Source organism: Numida meleagris, chromosome 6 (assembly GCF_002078875.1).
Source record: "Numida meleagris isolate 19003 breed g44 Domestic line chromosome 6, NumMel1.0, whole genome shotgun sequence".
In the NCBI taxonomy this organism is placed as follows: domain Eukaryota; kingdom Metazoa; phylum Chordata; class Aves; order Galliformes; family Numididae; genus Numida; species Numida meleagris.
The window spans coordinates 20,658,170-20,666,293 of record NC_034414.1 but is presented as its reverse complement, the minus strand read 5'-3'; the positions used below and the strand labels follow the sequence as shown (position 1 = coordinate 20,666,293).

The 8,124-nt window shown below is 32.4% G+C and overlaps 1 long non-coding RNA gene across 1 annotated transcript in view; it reads right to left on the bottom strand.

Moving 5' to 3' along the window:
• LOC110401839 overlaps positions 207–8,124 on the bottom strand; it is a 240,578-nt gene continuing 232,660 nt past the window's right edge. The window contains exon 3 of the long non-coding RNA XR_002440649.1: positions 207–249. This is a non-coding gene — a long non-coding RNA (uncharacterized LOC110401839). The remainder of the gene's footprint in view (positions 250–8,124) is intronic.

Below are 8,124 nucleotides of genomic sequence, written 5' to 3'. Positions count from 1 at the left end.
TTTTCCATAAAATTCCAATCTAATTTGAAATCCTTTACCGAGGCACAGGTGGCAGCTGACAAAGCTGACACACTGTCTTTCATCATTGCAAACAAATACACTTTTTAAAAGAGAAACACAAACATGATCTCTCATAGTTGAAATTTCCTTACCTGGATGCTTCTCTTGGATACAACTGAGAATTTCTTCAAAATCCTTATGAAGTTCTCTTTGCTCACAAAAGTTGTACTTTCTCTGATCTGATCAAGCCTGTAAGAAAAAAAAAAAAAAAAAAAAAAAAAACAGCTTTTTTTCTGTATAGTTTTGAAGACATTGGGTAAATGATCCCAGTTGTATTTTTTTTAAGATACAGCTTACATGTATGTGATTACATAATCAAAGTTACCAAGGAGCTGAACCACTCCTTAGCTGTTAAAAGTAGTAACGTGAAGTAAACACAATTCCTGTTTATTTGCTCATCTGCATAGCATTTACTATCCTTCTCCTTGTTATGTTGTCTTCTGCGAACACAGATGTGTACCAATCACCAGCAGTTAAGAATTAGTAATCATATTTATTGGCTTACTAACATTGATAAAATAGAAAATCCATAAATTATAAAATATAATAAAATAAACCATTATATAATTTTATTTAGGGAATAATCATAATAACTTAACTTTGTTTAATGAGATTACCAGATGGCATTTATATTTAAAAGTATCAGAATGATTTTGCATGTTGATAATATAGAGATACGAGTTAAAAGACTGATGAGCAGTACGTTTGAAGCCAATTTTGATAAAATGGTGCATCATTATTGTGTAATAATAATATTTGCTGAGTCTAACAAGACTTAGAAATTTGAAGAAAATCTGGAATCATTAAATTCATGGAAGTAGAAGTTAACATTTGAAGGATTTTTATTTTTCTTGAAAAATCTTAACAATTAAAACATCACCACAAATATCATCGTGTAGGTGATCGCACTACATAAAAACAACTATTTTTTTAGGCAGGAAAACAAATTGTTGTACCTTAAATTAGGAGCCAGAGCTGAAAGCTCAGTTTCCTCTGACCAGTAGTCCTAGCTAACTTAAAAGATCTCTATTTCTTTTTCTTTCTTTTCCTCATCAGTATAAATCAAAAGTGTGTAAAGAGTAAATTATAACACTGTGCTTTGCTTCCCACATGAAATGAGTTTTGTTATCATTAAGTTCCATACAAAATAGTGCAGCAAGAACAAGATTTAGCAGAAGTGTTTAAATTACAGCCGTAATGCAAATAGTTTCAACATTTGGCATGAGAAACCTTAACGATATTGTTTTAGAGGTAACTGAAATAAATGATATATTTCAGACCTCATATACTGAACTACAAATTGAATGGATTTTGCACGAGGATTACTGGAATCAGTCAACATGAGAAAACTGAGAATTAGAGTTTTGAAAAAAGACAGAAAATGAGACCATTTTAGAATATGACCACAATTACAATTTTAGCGAGTTATATTTTAACTACAATATATGGGGAAAGACATTCTTTTTTTATGTATATATGCCATCCACATTTGTGCTATAAAAATAGAAAGAAAGAAAAATAAATAATAAATAATAAAAAAGTAGATTATTCTCTGTCCTGATATTCATTCTTGTGGAGCTGTCAGTAAGCTGATTATTACTAATATATAGCACTCATGGGAGACTGCATATAAACTGTGACATGTCAGAGATTCTTGCCCTCTAGTCACTCTTCTCACCACAGCTGCTTAGCGATCTCTGTACTGAGAATGGATTGTGGGTGAATAGTTGGGTTGATATGGTGAGTAAACAGTTATAGCTTTCACTGTGTGGATGAATAACACAGGCAAAAACCATACTTTGTGTAATTCTATTAGAGTGGATATACTTACAGCAGGGATCAAAGCAGTTTGCTCATGGATAAGGGCACATAGGGGCAGTAAATTACTGTGGCACCTTTCTTGAAATAGTGTGATGTGAAATAGAAAAAAAATTCCAAAGATAGAAAAAAAAAAAGTTTGATCTATAAAGAATTAGCTAGATGTTCAACATTTGAAAAGTTCTAGTGCTCACTTTTGGACTGTTTTTGGTTAAATGTTAGTATTCACATAGCTCTCTGGCCTTTTTTTCCACATAAGTGCAGCAGCAATTGCTTTCGCCAAACAGCAAAGGAGCAGAAAATGTATCACCACAGAGACTGTCGTCATTATAAAACGGCTTTCCTTGTTCTCTCTCCATCAAGTTTGATTGTTATCAGTTGATTTTGACAATGGATTTAGAAAAGCTAGTTAAAGTATAACATGTAAAGTACAACGTTAAAAAACAAGCAACTTTTCCAGAAATTTGAATCTCTTGAAATCAGTTTTTAGAGCAATGTGTATCCCTTAACAGGAGCTATGTTTCTGACACATAAAATGAATGAATGCTTTATTTGTCTTATATTCATCAGACTAGATGTAGTATGCGGTTTACACCGGCCAAAGTTAACAGTGAAAAAAACTGAAGAGATACAAAGGCTACACAGCAGTAAAGGGGCATATACCTTCTTTATACTGAAGACTAGGAAGGAGAAAAGCGCTACTAGTGCACCAGTGCTGCCTGAAAAACAGGTTATTGTCCACTGATGGGGGATGAAAAAAGGCCATGATTTCAGTTAAAGTTCCTTCAAACATTTGCCTCTGTTTAATCTGTCAGTTTTAGGTTTTATACTACTCTTAATCCTCTAGATTTGATTTAGAGATCTTCCAGTATAATACAACTTCAGCTCATATGATCCTTAAATTAGTTTTAATTTATGCTCATGCTTTCATTAGAGATAACTGAAAATTTCTCCTGAAACATTTTTGGCCTGAAATTTTTGTTTTAGAAAAAGATATAAAAATACATTATTATATAACTCTATGCTATATAATGCATCACAAATCTTGTGTTCTGAGAAAATTTTATTTCTATCTTTCCCATGTTTTGCATGTTTCATCATAAGCAGATGTTTGATAGGAGTTCTTGTTTAATAAAATGATTGAAATGCTTTACATATACTTTTTCTTGAATAAGACTCATTATAAAGCATAAACCTCAAACTATATATCTTCTTAAACAAAAAGGATGACAGTACCTTTATGTAGTACTTCTTCTTGTAGTGGAGCCATGTTTGAATTTGACCCAAGCAATATGAAGTGAAAGGTACATGGCATAATATTCCCCTGTTCTACTCTTACATATTGTTATGAATAAGGAAAAATACTAAGGGAAATATCTTCCTTAGTTTTTGTCACCTTTCTCTATTTCTTCACTTATTTTTCCTACTGTTTTATCTTTTAACTTTATTTTTTTAACTTTAATAAATGACAAATTTACTGAGTGCAAATCATCTGTTTTTAGACTAAAACAAAGATAATGTTTTAAATGATTGGCGAACACCTGTTTCAGCACTGCTTTTCTACTCTACCATTTGAGGTGGTCCTGGAAATCTATAATAGAAAGAAGAAAAACAAAACACTTTTATTCTATATATTAATAACTACTCAGAAAGCACGAGGGTCCTGAAAAGCAGCTTTCAAATCAGGTAGAGTTGTAATTAACAGTTCGTAAGGTTGGAGCTCTTAGGTAGTTAGTTCTTTACTAGTAAACACTGCACTGTGTACCAAAGAAAATTTTTGTTGAATATGATATGTCTGATATAGCCTTCTTTTGGAACATTTACGGAGAGCCAACCAACACAACTATGACCACTCTTATTGCTTTCTATCTAATTTTTTTGCAGTTTTATAGAAATTACAAAGGAGATGTGAGAAGGAAGATTATTGGCAAGCCTTAATATCCTGTTAGCAAGAGCTCTTCAGGAAGAGTTAAGAAATTTTGTTTCCTTTCCTCTGTATTCTTGCTTCCTAAAAATAAACTGTACGAAGATGCACAGTTTCACAGAAAATCATTCTGCAATGAAAAGTGCCCATTATAGAGTGTCAATGGATGTGATAACATGCATAATTTACCTCGGGGGAGTATGTAATTAGAAAATTAACCTTTTACATTTCTCTCCTTAATCAGCTGCAACAAATGACTAGAGAGTAACACATTAGCATGTGCACTTACTGTATTTACATGGGATTAATGAGAAACCAAATATGCCTGAAGCAAAGAAAAAGGAGAATTGAGCCTATATCTGTGAAGTACTATGGTTGAGATGGCATGATGCCTCTTCATTATTTTTTTTTCTTCTTTCATTCTGGCGAGGATCAATTAGCAACTCCAGACACCCTAAGCACACATCAGAGCATCACAACTTTTGCTATTCTAACGAATAAATGTCTTTGTCTTGTTCCACGTCTTTCTTCCATGGTTAAAAGAGTTAAAGAAAGGAGGCTATTCAGTACCAACTCCAGTAATACTTTTTTGTTAAATCAAATGAGTATTTTTCTATTAAGAAATGGATAGACACCAATTTCATTATGAAAGAGCTGTCTACCAGTAATAATGAATTTTAATCACTATGAACTTTATCTGAAATTATTCACATGGAAAATTAAAGACTCTATATCTGATTACCAATATCCAGAATATTTTTATCCTGTATTGTTAATCACACAAAACCTTATGCCTGTAGTGGTCTCAGAGGAATACTGAACAATAATAGAAGATATAAACGCCAGTAGTGCAAGCCTCTCTTAAAGGGTCAGTTACTATCTATTAGAAAAGACAAGAAGTATGAGGTATGAGAAGAACTTCTCCTTTTTTCAAAGTAATGAATATAAAGGTGTTTTTTTTTTGTTTTTTTTTTTTTGTCATTCTAAGGAAAATTATTGCCCTTCATCAAGAAACATGCATATTAATTTTCATAGGAAATAGGATAAAGTTTCAAAAGTGAGTGGAAAAATCCGAGCAGCAAGTACAGTCAGGCTTTGACAGAATAATCATTTCTTCTGGAAGATGCAGAGGTCACAGTGTTACTAGGACTGAGGGACCCATGTCCCTGTCAGTAAGGAAAAGATGAATGATCAGGATAAATGCTTCCTGTGCAACTCTTCAGAATACCAAATGTCTCAGAAGTGATTTTCTTCTCTAGCAGGAAAACTTAGGACACAGTAACAAGTCAAAATCAAAAGCTGTGCTTTTTAGCCTAGGTCTTGTAATCATGGACAAATCATTTGTCCTCTCCAAGCTTCAATTTCCTTGTCTAGAAAGTTAAAATAGTCTCTCACTTAACAGGAGTTAGTTAATACTTCAGTGTTCAAATGTCAAGAGTGTCAAATGTCTGGACTAAAGGATGTAAATACTATTAAACCTCTGATATGCTAGAATAAAGGTGGGCATAATGTTATGCAGAACAATACTGCAAGTACATGCAAGTACATGAAGAAACACCACAAGTCTTAGGTATACATTATGTGATATTATAAAAATACGTGCATTATTTTTTGTTATCATCTCTGTGTAAACTGTTTTTAAAAATAAATCAGTGATTTTCCTGTGAAAACATGGGGCATGTTCCATCAGATTACGGCAGTTTATCGTCAATCAGAATGTTGGTTTCCTCTACCTCACATGCCATAATCTAAATACAGTGTGACAGGCCTAAAATAAATTTATTCAGTTTTGTGACAGAGTGTTTTTTACCTCTGGGATATCTGAAGTAAATAGTTAGCATTAAATTCAATAGTATTTATTTTTATTTATTTTCCTGAGAAGGACAGAAATAGTGGCAAAAATAGTACTTAAAAAGTGATCTTCTGGACTGTGTTTCATAACCTTCAAGGGTTATGATGAGTTCTAATATTTTTCATCAATATAACTAAAGATGAGTCATCGCATTTAAAATGCTCTGTGTGAAAACAGATCTTGTAGAATTTAATATATTGTACTGATACGTATTTTTAAACTTAAATAAATGCTTAAATTTAACTGTAATTATTCAAGCAATTAAGCAGATGTTGGCCTGTTTTTTTTTTACAATTGCATAGCAGGGAATATCAACTTCATCATATTATTTCTGAAACTGTAATGGATCCAATCTATTTCCTGCTTTGGCAGGGGCGCTGGACTAGACGATCTCTAGAGGTCCTTTCCAGCCCGTACAATTCTGTGATTCTATGATGTCCAGATATCAACTGTTGTATGAAAGCTTATAAAAGAAGCATAATAGTAAGTCTTCAGTACCTAAACAACAGAAATGCCTCCAACAAGACTTATATTGTGAATTTGATTTTATAAAATTAATCAAATAACAGTAACAATGTGTTTTGTTGAGACACGCTGAAGTCATCACAGCTGATTTCTTATTTAGTAGCATGTTAACAAATGAACTGAGTGTTTTTACTACTGCTCAGTTAATTGAAGTATGGAATAAAAGTTCAGCCTATGTATAAGAAAAAAAATGTTTCTAATCAGCTAATAGTGTGCACATCAAGTCTCCCATCATTATATCAAAGTGCTAAGTTATTTTACTAACAGGAGAATAAATAACCTTGGAGATAGTAGATGAACATCAAACATTTTAGATGTTCAGATAAGCCCTTAAGCTTGATACTTTAAGCCTTAAGCTTAAGAATTTAGTTTATTCTGAGTTATCTTTTCAGAGAAAGAAGAGAAATTGATGAAAACAAGACATCTCATATAATATTCACTTCAGTCTTCTTCAGAACAAAGGACAAAAGTATCAATTAAAAAAAAAAAAAATGACACAAGAGTATCACCGAGAGTTGAAAAGGCTCCTGAACTTTTAAAGTTTTAATATTTCAGATCTTATTAGTCTTGTTATGTTTAACCAATTCTATCAGACCCATAAATACTACTTTTGATTTAATGCCTTTTGCAACAGTTACAAAAACATTGAAGGTTCCTGAAATCTTATTGTAAACAAGGTGCTCATAGGACAAAATATAAATGCAATCTAGAAAACAGTGTATTGGAAATTGAAGGTCTTTGTGATGGACTTTCTTTTCCTTAACTCATTCTATTTCTAGAATTCTCATTCTACTAAAAAAAAAAAAAAAAAACACAACAACACAAAAAAGCAAACAAATGGAAAACAATTTTATTTTTTTTTAACAAAAATTGCCAAACATCTAAGCTGACTAGACTTCAAGAGACTAAGCTGATAGAATTTAGGTCATGGCTTTACACTTATACCTGTTACTGGACAACCAGATAAGGCAAGTTTGACTTGTAATCTGACCACATGAAGTCATTTATATCAAATTATCCAATGTATGTGATTTAGAGTTGATTTCAGCTAGGAAGAGGCAAATGATATTGAGTCACTGAAAACTTAGCAGTATAAATACTGTTAGAACACAAGTAACCTGTTAAGAGATTTGTTATACCTTTTATTTTTTAAGCAAACAAACAACACAACCCAGTATTTGAATTTCAAGTTCATCAGCCATTTGCAACAGTTCTGTGATTTCTGCTAGTCTCCAGTACTTCCTCCATGCATTTCCAAGCGCAAGTTCTTTAAGGAACACAAGGGAGCCTTCCCTTAATACCACCAGTGTCACTCAGATGGATGAGCAGCACTATCCTAATACTGTTCATAAGGATATTTTTTCAATGATAAGAACTTGCAGAATAAATATATTCGTAACACTGATTGGAAATAAGGAGTTTTGGTTAATGGTTACTTCCACAGATGGGTATTAAATCATAGTGCTTTTTAAAGAGAGACAGCGTATGAACTTTAGAAGCTGTATATAGTGAGGTAAAATACAGACAAAAAACTAAGATTAAATACATGCTAGTGGAAAATAATCAGTCAAAAGACATTTTTGATCTATTCAGTATTATCATAACCTTGACACAAAAGAGGATTAATCATTTAGAAAATATGAAGGTATTGATGGTTGGGCTGGATAATCTTAGTGGTCTCTTCCAACCTTAATGATTCTGTGCTTCTGTATTCTTATCTTCTTAGCATTTTATTTCTGTTTGTGTATTTCATCCTCTCCGACGTGACTTCAGAAAACTGAATTCAAATATTTGGGGAAAATTTTCCTTCTGCACAGAGCTGTTGATAAGCTTTTAATTTTTAAACATTTCAAATAAACTCTGAAGGATCAGAGGGAGAAGAAGGTCTGTCTGAGGAAAGTTAGGCCATTTTTGTTGGAAATTTGGCTTTGAAAGTGGTAATGCT